This window comes from Capsicum annuum, chromosome 4 (genome assembly GCF_002878395.1).
Source record: "Capsicum annuum cultivar UCD-10X-F1 chromosome 4, UCD10Xv1.1, whole genome shotgun sequence".
NCBI lineage: Eukaryota > Viridiplantae > Streptophyta > Magnoliopsida > Solanales > Solanaceae > Capsicum > Capsicum annuum.
Genome location: NC_061114.1, coordinates 126161501 through 126183562, shown reverse-complemented (window position 1 = coordinate 126183562; position 22062 = coordinate 126161501). Strand labels below are relative to the sequence as shown.

Below are 22062 nucleotides of genomic sequence, written 5' to 3'. Positions count from 1 at the left end.
CTTTTGAGTATATGCTGATGCTTTAAGTCAAGTATGAGTTGTGATATTTCTTGAAGGCTAAGATTTTAGCATGATTTAATAAGCAAGTACTTTGATTCTTAAAGAAAGATTGATTTTGACCCTAAGCTAAGATAGGAATCCACATTATTTATTATTTGAAGCGAAGAAAAGAATAATTGGCTTTCATTATACGTTAGTGTATTATTTTAAGGTGGATTTCCTAAAAGTTAAGAGCCTAAGTATGGGAGTAGTATTTAGCACCGAGTTCGGCTTGATTCCAAGGTTTCATGCCCCAGAACTAAGAGCTACCGTAGGATGATAATTTACCACAAGTGGGTTAAGATAGTGATCACTAAATTCAAAGTTCTATTCCGATGGCAAGGGTAGAACAACTCTCCCCAATGTGGTCAAGACGTTGGACTCCATATTAGCTCACATGGTTTATGTCGATTAGAAGAAACTCCCAAGTCCCAAAAGTCCCAAAGTTCCATAATCATAAGTCTTTGAATTCCTAAAGTTTCAAAAGAAGTTCTTTATTCTCGTTAAGATAAAACTATATGTTTGAAAGTTATTGTTTTAAGATTTTTTTTTTTTGGTTTAAAAGCTTTGAGAATAATAGGAAAATACGGATTTTAGAACTAATGACTCACGAGATTTATATTACATGTTTCATTGTTCATGACTTATGAGATTTATTTTTCGGACTTATTCAAGCTATGCGATTCATTCATATTTGTATGCATGGTTTCATAAAGAGTAATGATATTGTTTACTTAATGCATACACCCCCATATACTAAGTACATCCTCAAAGTACTAATCCACATATATGTTAGTGTGCTTTATTGTCTCATAATGTAGGCTCAGGTCCTCAGTCTCAGCAGCGACAGTGATCTCCGAGCACCTCTATCTAAATCTTTGCTACTGGTGAGTCCTCATGGTTCGAGGACCTATCTTCCTGATCTCAGTCTTTGTAGTGGTTGGCTTATTCCTTTCCAGTTCAGTATGAGTCAGTTGGGAGTTTGTCCCAATTACTTTCTAGTTCTTAGTTTATTTCAGTTATCATTTATTCTCACCTCCACACTCTCTCGGTGCTAGTTCCTACTCCTAACTGAATGACACTGAACTGAGTATACTAAATTGGATTGGACTAAGATTGAGATTACTGAGTTTCCCAAATTTCTATGATTGAATGAATTCTACTAAGTTCTGTAAGTGACTTAAAGTACTACTGAATGTGACATAAATATACTATTCTGTCACTGACACTGGCTCTAGGTAAACAGCTAAATTGTTGGGTATTAAATAACCCTAAGACTCGATAGCGTGAAAAGTAAAGCAAAGCATAATCTTCAATAGCCTAACAATGTTCACTTGAGCATAATTCCTTCACAGAGACATTTCATCAAACTCTTATAATGTATTAACTTATACATGGATGGGGAATATATGTTAGCATGCTTTAATGGCATTATTTCATTCTCTTAAACAATTTATCAAACACATAAGAAGCATACTTGGTTCATTAAATAATAAGCACTTAGATTTAATATGGTTACAACAATCAACTTGCAAATTGAAGGGTTTATCATAAATATCATGTAACTCAACACATACTAGAATCAATTCTTAGAACTTGTAGTCTAAATCATGGATTAAAACTCAACCAATACCATGACCATGAATTCAATCTAATTCAAACATGGAAATCATAAATTGTAAATCTTGTATTTTGAAAAAAGATTCTTGGGCTCCATGAAAGGTAAGGCTCCATGAATGAACACTAACATACCTTAATTCGTGAGCTTCTTGGAGTTTTTGGAGAGATTCTTGGGATTGAACTTTATTCTTGAAAGCTAAGATTTGTTTTCTTGAGAGAGAAATACCTTTTGATTTTGGGGAAAAGTTAATAATGAAGGGTTTTACACGTTTTAGGGCTTAAATCCCACATCTGGGAGGAATAAAATTATAGGAAAAGATCGGTTTATCCCTAGGTGCAGTTTTTATTGTTCGTGAAATTTTTCTGATCTAGACCCCTGGCACGATGTGGTGCTATCGCACCATGACACTAGAAAATGACAACTAAGAAATTGCATAGTGGAGCGATGCGGTGGTATTATGTTGTCACTTTGTTTGTGAACAGGAAGTGCATCGCAACATGGTGGAATCACGTTGGTATACTGAAAATTGACAATTGTGAACTGAGTCTATGGTGCGATGTGCCAATATCTCAGAACAACACTGAAAATTGACAATTTCTATTTTGATACACTCTGCGATGTGCTACTGGCCTGATTGACGATATTTAACGACTGAAACTCAAAATCATCATAACTTCTTACCTGGTAGTCGGATTTAGACGAATTTTATATAGTTGGAAAGCTAATTGAATTTCGTACATAATGGAAGGCTCTAATCTGAAAATTACTAAGCATTCCAAAAGTTTTATTTAGGATAACCAATTTAATGAGTGTTAATCTAGGCTAGGGAAATATGGGGTATTACACACCTCCTGTTTAGGAAACTCATAGTGCAATGGGAAACTCTAGGGGATTGCACCATGAGTTCCTTTTTAATGCATCAAGGAAAACTGACATTTGACTATAGTTACTCTTATGTCAGTGCTGCGAAAAGTATTCTGACAATGGAAAGTAAATCAAAGTTCTTGCCCTCCCAAAGTTGGGACAAGCCTCAAATTTTATTACTTATCCTGACCATAGTTCACATATAACTGATAGTTTCTTATTTTATTTCCATTTCTATACTCAATTTTTGGACATAAACATAAGAAATAGTAGGTGGAACATTATTAGAAGTTTGGACTTTGGAGTTTGATTGGATGGGTGTCAATCTTCATATTCAACTAAACCTATTATCAACCTCTTTTTAATATAAATTTGTCCAAAAGTAGTAACAATGTTGTTCGACCAAAAAGTAAGAGAAGATGAAAAATATATTATTTATTCATGTAAAGTTTCAAATATATCATAAAGATGCATGTCTAGAGAACTTAGTTGTTCCAACTAACAAAAGTTGCTTTCATGCCATGCCATTTTGTTTCGAACAATATTCAAGGAAAAAGATTTTAAAGTTAATTGGATCAATAGAATGTATGATTGATAAAAGAGAGAATCACAACATAGCCGATGTAGTTCCACAAATTAATATGATTGATAACAGAGAGAACTGACAAAAGCCTATAAAAGATGAAATTAATGCTAGAATTAACTAATAAGTAATTCGGTTGGTCACATCAAATAGGCAAATATGGAAAGCTGCAAGCAGAAAGGGGAAAAAAGGACATACCTAAAAAACAACAAACTGTAAAATAAACAAGAATCCAATAAACAAAGAGCCAAAGAAAAAGTTTACTAGCGTAAAGAACAACATATACAAACTTTACTCTATGAGATGCAATTGTACAACATACGAAAAAAACAAAGGAAATTGTCATCAGTAATAACAGAACTCTCACTATATTATTTTTTCTTTTGTAGTTTTCCTAGGGGTAGGTACCACAACTAGACAGAGGCTAGAGATTGCTCTTATAATGATGTAAATTGTTCTATAGCTAATTTTTTTATATTAGTTGACCGTGTCAAAGTAAAGTTTCTTGCAGGATATATAAACAAGATCAACACTTGATTTAAACCATGAGATAAGTTATCATCTCCTAAAAATATTGTTATGGAGAGACTAACCAAGTTGCAGAAAGATTAGATTTCTTAATTGACAACTTACCCCCAAACAGAGGAGTTCCATTCTTATTGTACTGTGAATATAAATTTCAGCAACGCCTCAATCAAACCATAAACCCTGGAGGTTCCAAGTAAGTGCTCAACATTTGTGTCTACACATGAAATAGGTACCCTTCTATTAACATATAAATTTCAGCTTATTCGTCTGTCTCCATCAATTAACATGCGTCAAATATGATCAAGAATCTCTCACTACAACCAAACATAAATCCCAATGAACTCGAAACACTTTTCAAGATCATGGAATCCATTTCCAATAACCAAAATTAGAGAACCTCACATCCAAATGTGTGCCAACAAGGCTCATCTTGGCTTGGTATTGATTTCAAAAAACCAATCTTGATGACATTTACCATGTCACTAGGCTTGATTTTGGCACACATTCAAACCCCACTTGCATGAAAACATCAACAATCCCATCACTCATTTTACTACTCCCAAATCTTGAATCTATTTTCTTCATCCAATACTTTACACAAAAAAAAAATCTCCTTTCAAGAAAACAATACCATTTTTCTCCCCTCATCACTACTCTAACAACTCTGTTTAAGATCAAATCCTGCACTAATTAGCATAATCCCACCTGAAATTTCATCAGTTAAATCACTCCTTTAACTCACTTGTACCTCTTAATTTAAGCTACAACAACCTTACATGCAAAATCCCTAACCCAGTAGGCAATCTCAAGAATCTTGTTCGCTTAGATTTCATCTACAATTCTTTAATAGGTCCACTCCTAGACATAATTGGATACCTTACTACTCTTCAAAAACTCGACCTCGGTGCAAATTCCTTCATTGAAAAATTCCCCGATACAATTGTAGACTTACAATCTTTGAACTTCTAGCCTCTAACTAATAACAAGTGGTAATTTCCCTAAAGCACTAAATAAGTTACAACATCCATAATATTTTACTATGGATGATAATCCAATGTATATAAAACTTCCTAAAGAATTTAGTCAGCTGCATAAACTTAAATAATTGAGGCTCGAAGGTTCAGGTTACTTAGGTAAAATACCATCAAGTTACTCATAGCTTCTTAACTTAACTACATTGTCACTTTAGAACAACCGATTGACACACGATATTTCTATGGGATTTATGAGCTTTTCACATATGTATAACTTGAATTTAAGAAAAAATATGTCGTATGGTTTTGTGCCATTCAATTCAAGTTTCTTGAAAAGACTTGGTAGGAACTTGGACTTGAGTGGAAATCTAGGGTTTTTTTGGATCAACATGAGGGGGCTAATGGAGTTTATCTTTGAGTAGTTAATATGTGTAGGAGCAAGAATACTATTATTAGTAATTATATAACTATGCTATTAAAGAATAAGTCTAAAGCTTCATATGGAGTATTTAGATTCTTGTTTGTGCTTTGTGTATTACTATGGCATTGTTGTATCATTTAGAATTGTTTATTTAGGAATTTAGGCTTTGTTCCAACATCTAAGGTTAATAAAGTTGGTTTAAATGTTGAATTGGACATGGTCAATAATACCAACGTTGTGGTCGAGTATTCCTCACAGCCGATAAGGTAATAAGACTAACAAGAACAAGTACAAGTTTCATGTTGTGCTGCCACCCCATGCCTTAACATCACAAGTGCATAATGGTAGTAATCTCACTAAAGTTCATATTTAACAAGAGAAGTTTAATTTTTTTTTGAGTTATTAACCAATGAAAACATAAGCACCCTCGCAAGACACAAAGAAATTAGCTATTCAATATACATACAAATAAATTTCAGGCAGGGGATGCAGTTGTTTGGGAACCTATACGGTCTCAAAAAAGAGCTGAAGATGCTGGTAAAGTAAATTCAAAAATTGGATCTAATTCAATTGGTTCTTATAATATGATAATAAAGAAAAAGAAATGTAAATGCACAACAATCATTTTAACCCCTACAGAATTGAGCCTTAGATCCACAATAATTGAATAAAAAATCTACAAACATAAATAGTGAAGCCAAAAACATCATCTACAAAACAAATTGCACAGAACCACAAATAAAATCCTATTTATGTTAAAATACATAAACCCCTAGAATTCTGCGAACATTCATTTGGTCATTCAGTTTTACTTAATTCTAAATTCAATATTGAAACAAATTAGTAATGAATCTTTCTATTAAACAACTGGACAAATCCCACATTTTCCTCCTAATTTTATTTGGTTACACTTTCTCCAAAACACAATAACAGTTCATTCCTATTAAATACGAAGTCAAATTCCATAGTTATAGTCAATTTCATTATACACAAATCCTACAACTATTCAGCCATCCATTCATATTTCATCCTTAAATTATATAGAAATCACACTAAAGGAAGGAGAGAAATTTATTTAGTTATTTAGTAATTCAGAAAACTTAAAGCAAAAAAAACAAATTAGACATTGAATTCCACTTTATATCTTTGAAATCATCCCCACTGAGAATTTTGATTTTAAGTGGTTTGTATACTAATTACTTATGTATTTCAACTACAACATTTATTTGGATATAACAAAAATACCTAATCTTTTAAAACATATGCAACAGGAATAATGGAATTCCTATCTGTTGCTGGTATAGAATACAATGGCTCAGTGAATATTTCACTAGAAATTAACCTCCTATAGAAACTTCTACTGGAACTATCTCGGTACGAATGGATATTGGAAATTAGATCGAATAGAAATGAATAAACAATCGAATGTAGTCAAAATAATGGCGAAGTTGCTTCTACAAAAATCAATAGATGCAAGTATTCCAGATTGAATAGAATGATTGTACTAATTGAAAAAAATACAAGCAGCATCCCCAACAAAATATAATCCATCTTTTACTCTTTGTCAATAGATTCAAAAAGCTGAGGTAGCTAACAAACTTATTAGGAAGACATAGTTCAATTCTTCAAAAGAGTATATTGATCTGCATCACCATTTATCTCTTAACAAAATGCTAAAATACTATATTTTGTTCATTTGTGAAACTTTAAAAAACATTAACTACCTATAAAATCATTATGCTTACATTTATAAATTTACTTTGACAGGTCATTACACAATAAGTTAGAAATTTGGCAACCCAAAGTACATATGACAATATTGTGGTGTGATATGAAGAATGGAAAAATAAAATGGTATCGACAAAATAACCAATATTCTCATTTTGTTGTATTAAAGGAGGTTTAGTCCAACTACCTTTAATGAGTGAACCACCACTATATCTCAAGTATATTTTAGGAACAGAATCTGGAAAAGTAGGTACAATTTTCTATAAAAATATCAGGGCTTATAAGTCCATATTTGCATTTATATTTATGGAAGGCCGAGTGGATAGATTTATCAATCACCCAAAGGGGCCATATGTTTTTAGGATGAGCGGTCAGAATTACCATCACATAGGATCTTTATTGCCTACAATTAGTAAAACCCCACAGTTTACTCAACAATATTTATATGATAATGAAAATAAGATAATAGAAAAAAATGAATAGTCAGTCGTAAGGAGATGTTGATAACATATTGCCCAGACCTTATCTAAAATACTGTACGAGCATAATATTTTGGTAAAAACATTTCAAATGGCTAGGTATAGTTATAAATAGCATCCCAAATCTGTATTTCGCCTCCAACTTCTATCTAACAGGATAAGGGATGGTCGACAATACAACATACCCATCACTTCTGAAGTAGCAGGATTAATTATTGGTGATCTTATAGATGAAAAATTCTAGCAAGATATTATTGTAGAGCATCGAAAAATAGACTTCAAAGGATTACAAATTTACATAGAAGTTTCATCTCTATGACATATCCATTAATACACCCATTTGGTGAAGACTGACACAAACTTGGAAGTAATTTGGCAGAAGTGAACAATAAGACTCACAAGTGGAAAAATTTATCAATGAGAGAATTATATTTCCTCATGATATAACAAAGACTAAAAGAGGGGCACACTTTCTTACTGATGGGTAGACTGTTACAACAATATATTTTTTACAGTTACTTGTCAATATAGGAAGAATGATTTCTCTATAACAGGAATAATAAGAAAAACTCAGAGTTGATCTTTACTTTGGATTAATGGATGTCACTCGCCTTGGTGATTTAGATAGTTCAACGATTGGAAAAAGTATTATATTTCCCTCATCGAACACTGGGGGACCATGATATAGGGCAAAAAATTATCAAGAAACAAAGGCAATTTGTAAGTATGCTGGTTATCCAGATTTGTTCCTCACTTTCACATGCAATCCAAAGTAGACAGAAATAAATAAAATGCTACACTTAATTGGCCAAAATGATGATGATAACTGAGTGGACATCATATGTAGAGTCTTCGATATTAAACTTTTTAAACTGATGTACGATCCAAAAAAGCAACAACCCTTCGAAAAAATGATCGCCAGTAAGTTCTAACTTATGCATACTCATGTCCAATATCACTTATTCATTCAAGCTGTTAAATTATGGTAAAAAATATGAATAATTCTCCTACACCGTAACAAACATTTATATCATTAATTATATAGGTTTATATATTATTGAGTTTTAAAATGGAGGACTGCCTCATGTACATATATTGCTTTTCGTAAATCCCATATTAAAAGGTCCCTCCATAGAGGATATCGACACAATTATAATTTCTACAAAACATGATATGAAAGTAGATTTTGATGGTTATAATACTACCAAAAACTACATGATGCACGAACCTTGGGGAGACCTCAATCCCCACTGCCCATGTATGAAGCAAGGAAAGTACAACAAGCATTTTCTGAAGAAGTTCAATAATAAAAAAACTTTTGATGCTTATAAATTTCTCATTTATAGGAGAAGGAACATAGTAGTCAAGTTAAGAAAAGCAATGTCCTATTAGAGAACATATATGCCATCCCTTACAATAGGAATTTGATTGTCAAATTTAATGCACACATAAATATAGAGCTATGCAATTACTCACGGTCGGTGAAGTATCTATTTAAATATGTCAGTAAGGGATCTAATAGAGTAACTACCACTATAGAATATACTAATATTGCTGAAGTACATGATCAGATCAAAAGTATTTGATTCAGCCAAACTATAAAGGACCAACTATGAAATTATATCAGAATATATAACGTCCTTACACCGAAAGAGATTGCAAGTGAAATATTTACATCTAACTCAAAAATAACTCGAAGCATATACATTATTTGAGATTGAAACTATACTTGTAAAGATGGAAAATTTTTTTGAAAGATATAGATAGAATGTCACTTCCAGATTTTGCTTTGTTGAATCAAAGGGAAAACCTTATAATTAATGAGGAACTAGAATATGACAAAGGATATTTAAATAAAGTGCATGATAAATCACCTGTGCTATTAAATAATTGCCAAAAGTTAGCGTATGAAGAAATAATGGCATCAGTTTCAAATAATGAAGGTCGTTTATTTTTCATAACGGGATATGGTGGTACTGAAAAAGATATTTCTATGGAAGAAAATAATTTCCAAGCTAAGATGCCAATCAAAAATAGTTCTTCCAATTTGTATTTTCAAAACAGTAACTTTGTTATTACCAAATAGTAGGACAACTCAATTATGATTTTATATTCCTTTGGATATAAGTGCGGAATCAACTTATGAAATCAATTAAGGAAGTTAGCTAGTTGAACTATAGCTAAAAACTTCTTTGATCATCTGGGATAAAGCACCAATGAAAAATAAATTATGTTTTGAAGCCTTAGATAGGACCCTAAGAGATATCCTTTGAGTGAAATATGAAAATAATTTTCAAAACTTATTTGGAGGTCTTACAGTCATATTTGGTTGTGATTTTCATCAAATACTACCAATAATTATAAAGAAAACACGAGATGATATTGTATATGCTTTACTAAATTCCACATACTTGTGGCTATTTTTAACTGTGCATGAGTTGAAGCAAAATATGCTACTTAGTAGTAGAAGAGTAACTGACCATGAGGGGACTGAAATTACCTCTTTTGATAAATGGTTGTTAGAAATTGAAGATAAATCTTCTTATGACAATGTCAATAATGATCTTATTACATTGCCACCTAATATATTCATCACATCATCCAACGATCCAATTGACCCAATCGTTAAGGCAGTTTACCCATTCTCTTATAGAATTACAATGACCCAACATATTTAAAATAAAAAGCAATATTAACACCTAAAATTAATATAGCGTATGAGTTGAATGATACAATTATGAAAATGATACCGGGTGAAGGAAGAACATATTTAAGCTTGGGAAATATGAGTAAAGCAAGTGTGAACACTATGATGATCTGTTGTACCCAATAGAATTCTTAAGAAACCTAAGATTTTTCAGCATCCCTAATCATGGAATACACTGAAAAGTAGGCACTTCAATTATGCTTCTCAGGAATCTACACCAAAGTGAAGGCCTTAGCAACGGAAAAAGATCGATTGTTACACATCTTGGTAATTTGTACACTAGAGCAAATATCATCTCTAGAAAAAATATCAGCTCAAGAGTAACAATACCAAGAATTATTATGTCTCCTAAATATTTAAAATGGCCATTCAATTTGAAGAGATGAAAACTACCTTTAGCATTATGTTTCACCAAGACAATTAATAAAATTCAAGGACAGTCTCTTAACGATGTTGGATTGTATCGTCCAAAATAAGTATTCACCCATGGCCAGTAATATGTAGCAGTATCTCGAGTAACAACAAGACAGGGATTAATTATGATAAATGTTAATGACAACAAAGATATTGTACTCATTAAAAATATTGTTTACAAATAAGTATTCTAAAATATATACCCACAAGTTGAAACAAGCTCAAGGTATTTCTTCTTTTGTCTCCATAATATTATTTTATCATACCAATCATTAATTGATTATGCTCATCTAGCATTCGCTCTCTTTTGAGATAAGTAGGAATACACTTGACCAATGATGATGTAGATAAAGTAACACAAGCTCACCGAAATGATATACAACCAATAGAATTTGAGATAAGCACCAATACACACTATTTCATTAGAACCTATATTCTACTTTTTATAAATGTTTCTCTCTTTTAATAGAACTTTGCAGAGAGTTGGTTCTCAAATTATTTACATATAATTTCAATTTTTTAGTGTTTTGATGGCTCTATCAAAATTAGTGGACATTCAAGATCAGCTCTATAGGATGGATCAAAAATTGCAAGTGACTAAAGATACTATTTTTTGCTAGCTCAATTTGGTTGTGGAATATTGAATACTATATTATCTACACCGGATGTGTAAGGAAGAAGCAAAGGTGTTTATACAATTTTAGAAATTCTTAATATTTGTTTTTGATACAAGCAAATGTTCATATTCATTAGAGTTTATTAGGATAGTAATATTTCAAAAGAGAATTATGGAGATGTCTGGTTTAGGTTTTAAGATGTACATGTACAATGATGATTCATGCATTTTTCCATTTAGATTGAACTTTAGTAGTAACCATACTGAAGCAAAAATTATTATATTTGGTGCCATAGATATCTATTGGCAAAAATGTGACTGAAGATTTATGAGATTGGGATTGTTATTATGAATTGTAGTGATATAGTTGAGCTTAAAGAGTTCTAGAATGAGAATCAGAAGCATTGTGAGCTCACCGTCTTTATACTAGAGACAGTACTAAAGTGCTAATGATGATGGTAAGAGGAAAAGTTTGTAATGTGTATTTAAGGTTTTCTGGATAGACAGTTCTTTTGGATTGAACATGGGGGGACTTTATTAAAAATTTATTTCTTATTTATGTTTTTGGTGTTTGACAGGATGTGGAGTATTACAACAAGCTAGAAGATATAACGGAAGACAAAAATAATATGTTGGATCTTGCTTTTGGTTTGATGGATACGTATGTCTCATGTTTTGTAATTTTTAGCATTTCCATGATTTATGTAGCTTCTCATTTATTTCACATTCATCGTCACCAGTCACGTCTAAGTTGTCAGGTAATTGCAAAGCCTGAAGTCAGGGAGTCCGAGAGTCTGTTGCGCTTTATCCTTCAAGCGGGGTTAATGCATCTTTTTATCATCTCTATTAGACAAAATTTCACTCTGAAACTGTACTATTTTTTTAATATATACTGCCTAGAATTTTTAACATATATGATGTTATTAAACAGTGCTAGAAACCTGTAAAAACTTTTTAATAACTCTAATATATAACGCTGCCAATATGTATATCTCTTGCTTTGTACTATTCAGTATTTTCATGATTTATGCATCTTCTTATTTCTTTTACATTCATCATCTTCATGTTATGTCTAAATTGTCAGGTAAATTCAAAACTGAAATTGATGGAATTTTGTTAGCTTTTCCTGTTGCCACACAAAACTTTGTTATTGATTGCTATAAATTGAAACCACATTATAATTTTTAATCTACCATGGATGAAGGATTTTATGGTTTATTCTAACAAACACTAAAGAGTCGAGTAATGAATTTACTGCATGTGTGGTTCTAATTTTAGGATGCACTTTAGGACTCATGATATTCATTTGATTGTTTCTATTTTGTCATTAGAAGAACTTGCTCGGAGTGTATATGAGAGCTTGAGGAGAGAAGCAACTTCTCTTAGATTGAAGTCTCCCTAAGTACACTTGTAGGAGCAAAGAAACTTTAGACCAGCAAAAAACATAATAGACAATTGTGATACTATTAAGCAAAAATACCATGAAATTTTCCCTTTGCTTTAAGAAGGAACAATTTAGAAGCATATACATGTTTTGGAAGTTACAAAGGTTATAATATATTTTTAAATTCATCCTTTTTATTGCTAATTTAAATGGTATGATACTAACATACAGAGATTATATCTGCATGTAATTTCTTGGCCATCCCCCCTTGTGGGGGGTAGGAGAAAATATTTCTGACTAAGAGATTTTTTTGATCTTTTATATCTATTTAATTTGATGATCTTCAGTATTGTGGTTATGAACTATTTTCCCTAAGAGTACAAAATATCCTTCCATAGTAAAAAGAACAATATATGTGTGCTTTCTACATTTAAGAAAAGATTCATGTATATGCATGAATTGGTTTGGTTTGTGACCCAAGTGTTTTTGCTTTAGTCGCCTGATTAAATTCTCTAATATGTTTTCCATATCACTCTATGACTATTTATAGGTATTGCAGAAATTAACTTAACTTGAAATTCTTATGTATCTCTTCTATGTTGGTGTTGCTGGGGCTACACTGCTAGCTTATAATGTCCTTCGTAAGAGAATCATTTTTTTTTGGAAAATACTTGTGCTTTGACTGAAATGCTCGATTTTGTGTACTAAAAATTTCCTTACACTTATGTTTGTTGCTCCTAAAAGTTCTCCTAAAGATCATGGTACACCATCATCTTTCCCTAATAAATTTGACCAACTACCTTCTCCACAACTAGTCTTACCTGCAAAATCTAATACCAGTGAGTTGGAAGAGTGGGTAGTTAGTGGTTCTAGACCACAAGAAGAGTCTGATGCTAATTAAAAAATTGATGTCCTCTATCTTTCACCTGATCGAAGTGATACAAAAGCTTGTAGCTCTAGCTCTAATAGTAGCGGTAGTCTTAATGAGAGTAGTGATAGTGGAAATTAGAGTAGGTGCCGAAGTATAAGCATGGCCGGTGGGAGTAGTCTTTAAGTGGATTTCATAAGGGTGGTATTTCGGAAGGAAAGTTGACAAATTAAAATTTTTAAAAATTCCATATCATTTCATTAAAAATGTTAACTGGCATCTTCTTAGATGGTATACTCATTTTCTTTTTGTAGGGTTTATCTATGCTATAAGTTGTTGCAATATCATCTATGAAAGATAAGAAAAGTGTAAGATTGTATTTGCCCCAATTGAAAGCTATAGATGATATGATATTCACATGTATTGCTGTAGTTGAAATTATGCAGTTAAATAGTCAAGTTAGTTTCTAAATAAGGGAACATTAAATAGTTTAATGTATAACACTTTATTTGTGTTCATATGGTAGAAACTGGATGCCTGAGTAGGATAGAAATGATTTGTATGGAACCTATAGGGATAGGCCATTCATTATTGCTTTGCTTTATTGTACTAAAAATCCAATGGAAACTGCATCTGATATTGTTCAGTCATTCTATCTCTGTAGCATCTACTCGAACACCAACGTAAAGAAGTTTTTGCATGGATTTTATTTTCTTTACATTTGAAATCTAAGTCACCAGAAATGTGTATCAAGCAATCTTTTAATTATATTTTCCAGCAGAATATGAAAAGATAGTGAAGATATATTATGTAGTTGGACAATCAATTGATCGTTAAGCTAAACACCTCAATATCTTGGTGTAATATATTTATGTGTGACTAAAAAAAAGTGTGAATTAGGTTGTTACAACCTTTCAGGATTGGCTTAATCAATAAGTCTTGGAGAACATAGGTTATTTTCTTTCCACATATCGTTTGTTATGAGCAGAAAAATCGAATCATGTAACTTGATGTAATTTGGTAGGATACAACCACAATCTAAGAGATTGAGAATAGAATTGTATGAGAAAAATGAGAAATTTATTAATGTGAAGAACACACTTCTGGTCGTATGAGGAGTGATGCAACACTCTCTATAACTAGAAAACATATTTTTCTTTTTTCTCTATTTTTTTGCTATATGCAAAATATTAAATCTCAAATGATTACAATTACACCTTTTTCTCTATCCTTCTTTATCTCAACTTTCTTCCCTAACACTAGATTTTATTTTAAATTCCTGCACATTCTCTTTTAGCGAAGGTTCTATCATCATCGATATTTCATATTTGGTGTTGCTAAGGAAATATACTAAACTAAAAGTAATTTAGTTTTCTAGGCCTATGCTTTCTCATCTTCAGTTTTTTGTTCAGCAAGATCTTCAAGAGGGAAAAAATAGAAAAAGTTGTCTGCAGTCATATTGATCTATCAATATCTTATCTCGGGTGATGAATTCAAGGCAAATTCATTTCTCAACACAAATAATAAGGATAAAGTGACCCAAAGAAGTACCAGGTAAGTGCTACTGTTCAGTGACCGTTGATGTAAACATTGGGGAAAATCTATTTGCTACATATGTGGATGAAGATCAAGGTATTGAGGATTAAACCGACAAAGTTTTCTATATTATTGACTCTTTCAGGCTTTAGGTGCAACTTTCTTCTAAGATAAGAAGTTTTTTAGGTACATTAAGAAATACATCAAGAATCCATCAACCAAGTTAGATACTCGAAGCAAGACATTTCGAACAACATTGAATAAACAATCAAGTTTCTTTTGTGAAAGCATAATGATCTTCTATTCTTTGTCAATGAGAGCATAGTTGGTCAATGATGCTAGAAAGGTGTTTTCACACTACAAGTATGATGACACCGATCTTTCTTTTATCAACTTTTCACATGGACTGAAGGATGTCAAGTGTTGAATAGTATAATCTAGACCACGAGCTTTGAAAGATGAGGGTGAAAATGTTATTTTTTTTTTCATGAGGTTTTTACACGACAATTATCGATTGCAGTTTAATTTTCAATTTTGTAGTAAAAACTTATACTATAGTAGTTTAGATATGGGTGATCTATATTTACAAATTGGTTTAATTTTAGAATCCACACAAACGGTCAAATATAAATTGCTAGGAAGGGTTAAAAAGAGTAGTGGTCCTCTTCAATTTCAATTCAGAAGAATTGCATGGGATAGTTGCACGCAATGAGCTTCGATTCTGAAGGCAAAAGTAGCAATCATTATTCAGGTAAGCATTCAATATCTGAAGGATAAATTTAACTTCTCTATTATTGTTCCTGGAGAATGGTAAGCCTAAGAATTTAGACTAGTGGGGTTTAATTTCATGACCTTCAGGTTTATGGTTGGACACTCAATACATAAACCAACATGTACTACATTTTGAGTTGTTCAGTGTGTCTTTGGAGAGAGATGGCTAATAGGTGACCTCTAAAATGATCGCCATGGTTGTACCATCTACACACATTGAGTAAAATATAGTAACTTTACTAAAACGATCGACATAATATCTGTCTCTTTTTGTGATTTACAAAATATCTTTAACTTTTGTGGACAAGGATGAAGAAGAAAATTATATCAAGGTCCCTATTGGAATGTCTAAGTTTGAAGCTGCACAAAAAAATTTCATTGAACTTGAAGGTCAGCTTTGATAAGGCATGTTGACTTTTTTATCTTGTACAAATCATATCATCCTCAACTACTTAAGTTTGCTAACAATTTAAAAATGATAATGAAACTTTGTATATTATGGTATTAGTTTCTGTTAGTTAGAAAGTATTTATTGGATATGTTAGAATTGTGATCTAACATTTGAGCAAATGCAGTGTAATTTCCAAAATTATTTCAAAGTTAGTTGTATGATTGAGCTTAAAGAATTTTAGAAGGAGCACAGGAGCATTGTGAGCTCACTGTCTCCATACTAGAGATACTACTATAGTCTGATGGTGATGGTAAGGGGAGAAATTTTAAATGCATCTTTAAGATTTTCTGGACAGACAATGATTGTCGATTTCATATGGAATGATTTTATAAACCATCTTAAATGACAGTTTTTGTGTTCACGATACTTCTTCCACTTGCGAGTTCAACATTAGATATTACGGGTGGATGTATACGTTGTTCTTCTTTCAAACAATTCCGATGATAGTCACCGCTCGAAATATCAACTAATGCATGTTGTTCACATCCATAATGGTAGGGATGATAAATTTTTACTTTAGTATTTCAATGTTTTTTATTTGAACTTCAAATAATACATGAAATTGATTGTGTTCTCAATCATGTAACTATATAATTTTATCAGTATCTTAATACGTTTTTAGTGAATTTACAGATTTTAGAATAGAGACATAAAAGAGGTTCCATTTTTGCGGTCGTAAAACTATTAACTGTATTTATATTTTGTTACACATATGATAAAAATGAGTTACTATTAGTGTTGAAATTCAAGCCATTAAAAATAATAACAAAGGATCATGCTGATTTATTTTGGAGTGTTTTTTACAAGTTCTTTTTTTAAAAGATTTTATTAATCGAAATAGAATTTAAAACATTCGATGTACTTAAAATATACAAGTCAGATCATGATTTTTGTTTATCAATTTTTAATCAATTTTTTTTATTCATTGAGCCCTTGATATATATTTTATACATTCTAAATAAAGTTTTCATTAAAAAAAAGATATATAGTACCACTTACATAGACATACACAAAATCAAATATATTTAGATGATCAATAATTCTTAAAAGAATGAAAATTTTGAGAAAACTAAAAAAAAATATTTTATTTAAATAATGTAATGAAATTTAAAACATTAAATATAATATACTTCAATTTTAAAACTTCAAACAAAATTATAATATTCTTGACACTTACAAAAGGATAAGAAAGAAGGTTGTTATACAAATTTTTATATAAATATAAAAGTAAACCTTTCATTGAAATTTTTAGAATTGTTATTCATGAAATTAATATTATGAATTATTTTAATAATACATAAAATTCTAAGTTGTTCTAAATTTTTATCTAAGTTCTTCTATGGAATATTATATATATTTTAAGATTAAATATTTAATCATGACAATACCATTTTGCAGGTAAGCGACATGATATTATTCTATTTTGACAAATCACATAACAACATATAAACATCAATAGTTAAACGAGATAAAACGATTAAAAAAATAGTACATTGAAAATATTATGATGTAAAAAAACAACTCATGATATCACGGTGGAAAATTACAACGAAATAAACAATTAATAATAACTAATGATAATATATATTTAATAATAATAATTCTTTATCGGTTGTGCGAAAAACGGATGTATCCACTAGTTATATGTATATAGAGAAAAAACTAACCTTGACACGTGGATGAAAGAAAAGCATGTCACGTATCTCTAGCTGGAAAGAATTCGCTGATAAAGCTGTGTCCATATGCACCAAGATAACTTAGACACACCAGACATTGCAGGATTTTTCCTTTATAAGATTGTGCAATCATCATGTAACAAAAGGTTTTTTCCACTGCTTAATGCAACTGCTACCTGGATACAAATTGATCATCCTTAAAGGTTTACTGCAAATTTATTCTTTTTTTCCATCAAATAGTTTATGGTCTCCTTCAATCCAAGCAGCTCTAGCCAGGCATTCTTCAAGGTATTCACCATATCAAGCAATCTTCATCAGTTTTGGTTCTATCAGCATTGCTTAATTTACAACATACATTGGTTTGTTTTTACTTTACAACATACGACCAAGTTTTTCTATGCCGGACATATAGTCAAACCTCTTATCTTTAAATTGACTAATATATTCAACTACACCTTTTCTGAGATAAATAGTTTGGCACCCATTGTGGGGCTAAGGATAATTGTACTATTAATTTTGTCATAACATTCTTACTTGAAAATCATATATTTTTTGTGAAGTAAAAACTTCTCAGTTAAGTTGGCTAAAGAATAAGATCAATCAATGTGAATACTGACCTTTTCCAGAACAACCCATCATACAAGAATTCTAACCCAATCGCTGTGGAAGTTGGACAAGAGAGTTGGAACAAATATCACACTCATTCTGAAGAATGCAAAGGAAATCAAAAAATTGCCAAAGAAGCAGATACCAATATTGTAAAACTCTTTGCTATGCTGTATTCCGTTCAAAGACCTTAAAGACCTTATAGGAAAAAAGTTGTCCCAAGCCTACAAGCACCATCTGTGGAGTCACATAAACAAGTAGGAGAAAAGGATCGGGGAGAAACTAATGTACATATCTGTTCCCTACAACAATGATTTGTCAAAAAAACTGGAATATTTGAAGAAGCTGGATACTAAGGTAGATCAAAATGAAAAAGAATTCCATGCCTAGATGGACACCAATTCTGAAAGGAGAAAATTCAAGAAGATTCGTAGAACTACTATTTCTTCCAAGTGAGAACCTAAAAATACTTCCTAAATGGTTCAAAATGCAAGAGACCTGAAAATATAATGGCACCACCAACCCCCAATAGCATGTAATCGCCTATATTTATGTCACTAAAGGTAACAATACACAGTCAGATGAGGTGGAACCATTCTTACTAAAATGTTTTGGTGAGATCCTTACTAAAGAGGCTATGACACGAAACACTATGCTCCCCAAAAAATCAATCAAATTTTCCAACACCGTGCTGATTCTTTTGTGAAAACACATGCCGGAGTCAAAAAAGTGCAAGCAAGAAAAGCTGACATTTTCATAATCACTCAGAGAGACAATGAATTGCTCCAAAAATTTATGATATGCTTCCAAAAGGGAGAGAATGTTGCTATTGCCAGTACAGATAAGTGGGCAAAAAAAACTTTCACCAAAGGCCCCTACCGCAGAAAATCTAGTGCTTAACTGAAAGTGAAAGAAAACTTACTAGAATTATCTGGTTAATCTAAAATAGGAGTTGAAGATGACCAGTTAACGACAGCCATATACACAAGGTCAATCAACTAGAGTCAACAAAAAAGAAAATATCTTTGACCCGCTGCCACTGAAAGAGAGATATCAGCCTTATGCTCCCTTAAAAAAGACCCAGGAGAAAACTTATCATGGACACTACTCTTGGATGTTAGTAATTCCCATGAGCGATTCAAGAAATGACCAACACTATAGGCGTAGCATGAAAAACAGAAATGAAGCAGACCTATTAATTTTAAGGTTCAATAGCGTAAAAGCACCACACTTTTATGAATATTGCTTCACATAGACATCATCAGCCTGGTGGCAGCTATCAAAATAATCAAAGATGAAAGGTGGAAAAAACCTGCCAGAAAATAACCCAACACATAAAATATCAAGCCAATTTGTGAATTCTATAGGTTCCATAGACGTCACATTAGAGACTGTCGCCACTTGCACGAAGAGGTGGAATGGTTACTAAAAGAAGGGCATCTTAAAGAATTGTTAAGTGATCAAGTGTGAAATAATTACATAAAAAGTAGGGAAGCAGAAGGTTTTGCTCACCCAGCATCACCTGTTCACATGATTAAAATTATCCTTGGAAGCGCAAAAATAAATAGAGTCACATTCACCATAGCCAAGAAGTTCACTTTAACAGTCCCAACGGGAAAGATTATAAGCTATGAATAGGCAATTATCTTCAACCATAGGGACCTAGAGGGAACCATTCAACCCTACAACAACGTCTGTTAATCTTTATCACTATTTGTTATTTTAAAGTTAAGCTTATATTAGTAGATTTAGGAAGCTTTGCCAATAGGATCCTTTGGATAGTAGTAAAAAATGAGCTTTCTGGTTAACAGTATAGTTGTTGTAAGAATCCTAAGAAGATTCTTGGTCAACAAAAGATGAGTCATTAAAGAAACCACTTCTTAAGTAATATGATAAAGAAATGAACCTTGGGCATTAACCATCAATGTGGGATAAAATGGACCTTGGGCATTAACCACCAATGTGTGATTTTCTTCTCAATCTTCAACACCTTACCTCACTCACTCCCAAGTCTAGTAAACTGGGTGCAGACAATCTCCCCGAATCTAAATCGGGGGCAAAACATTAGGTGAGAATGGGCCCTGCTCTGATACAATGTTAAAATTGGTCATGGTCCTACTCACACCCAAAAGCTAGATCATGAGGAGAAGGATTGTCCAAATCTTATAAAGAGACCACCCATCCCATTAACCACTAATGTGGGACTTTCTTCTCAATCTTTTAACACCCCACCTCATGCCCAAACCTCAACTAGGGCCCATACCTCAACTGGGCATGGATAATCTCTCTAATATCTCAATTCGGAGGCCCAACATTGGGTGTGAATGGGCCCTGCATTGATACCATGTTAAAATTGGTCTTAGTCCTAACTCACACCCCAAAAGCTAGCTCATGAGGAGGAGGATTACCCAAAATCATATAAGGAGAATAAGGACCTTTTAACCGATCGATGTGGGACTCCAACACTTAAAGACTGAGAAGAAAATCCCACATTGGTTGTTAATTCCCAAGGTTCATTTTTTTTCATGGTATCAGAGCCAGGCCCACCTAGTTTATTGTTTTCGATGTTGGCCCCCCCATCTTATATTTTCAATGCTCCAGATGTCGACCTGGGCATGTAGGGGGGTATTAGAGTCCCACATTGGTGGTTTAAATGGTCTTTGGTCTCCTTATATTGTCTTGGGCAATATTCCTCCTCATGAGCTAGATTTTGGGGTGTGAGTTAGGCCTAAGACCAATTTTAACATAATAGACGGAGACATGCGATATAATGCACTCCTAAAAAGACCTTAGATATATTATATGAGGCTCATCTATCAACTTTGCATCTCTATTTAAACTCCAAACTCCAAAAAGAATAACACAAATTAGAGGAATACAGTCGGCACCTAGGGAAATATTTGTTGTAGAAGAAACTTCAAGTGTAGACAAGAAAATAAAATAGGAATTACGTTGGCTGTATTAATCCCCAAAAAAAAATGATCTATCAAAATTTAGGAAGTTTCTACGATAATCAAGGCAACCCTCTCCAGATACCGAGGACTCAAAATAAAGGAAAAAAGAAGATAAAATATATTGAGTACCTGTAATGACCTTTCAGGTCATTTTATATATTTTCATTTTTTGTTGTTGTTAGAGATTCTCTATCGCCACCCAAAGTCATTTATGACTTATTGGAACTGGCACTTCAGTTGTGGGGCAGTTTGTTTAGTTTTTAGAGACATTTTTCTTTTTTGAAGTCACCGTTAATTGCAAATGGTAATCGGGTAAAAATATCAGTTAAACGATATTGAATGAAAATTGTGATTGTTGTAGCTTCTTTATAATTATTATTTTAGACTAGGTGGACCTTTGGTTCGGGTCCTGACACACCTGAGCTCATTTCAACCTATTGGTCGAAAAGTTAAGAAAATCAAAATTTGGTGTGGAACCCATATTTTGCCGAAACGACGTCGTATGGAAATTATGACTTTGCCATTGAGTTCAAAACTTCAAATCTAGTATGATTACTTAGTTTTTTTGCATATACGTGATTTCAAATGAATCTCGAGGGCTTGGTAAAGACTTTGAAAATGCCAAGTCTACTGTTTTTATCTGGTACATCGCAATCTCGTGCCAAGGGTTGTGATCACGATACCCTTGGCAGTCCTAAAGTGCCGCGATCATGATGGATTGTTGAAATCACACTTCACTGGTGCAACTCCAATATACCGCTATCGCAAAGGTCGAGTTGCGATCGCAGGACCCGAATACCTGGGATAGGTATTAATAGGCAATTTTAGCAAAATTATGCCAT

General features: G+C 32.4%; 1 pseudogene; it reads left to right on the top strand.

Annotated features, from left to right (window-relative positions):
- The first annotated feature begins 3919 nt into the window (after window positions 1–3919).
- On the top strand, window positions 3920–11749 carry LOC107868994 (annotated as a pseudogene).
- The last annotated feature ends 10313 nt before the right edge of the window (window positions 11750–22062 follow it).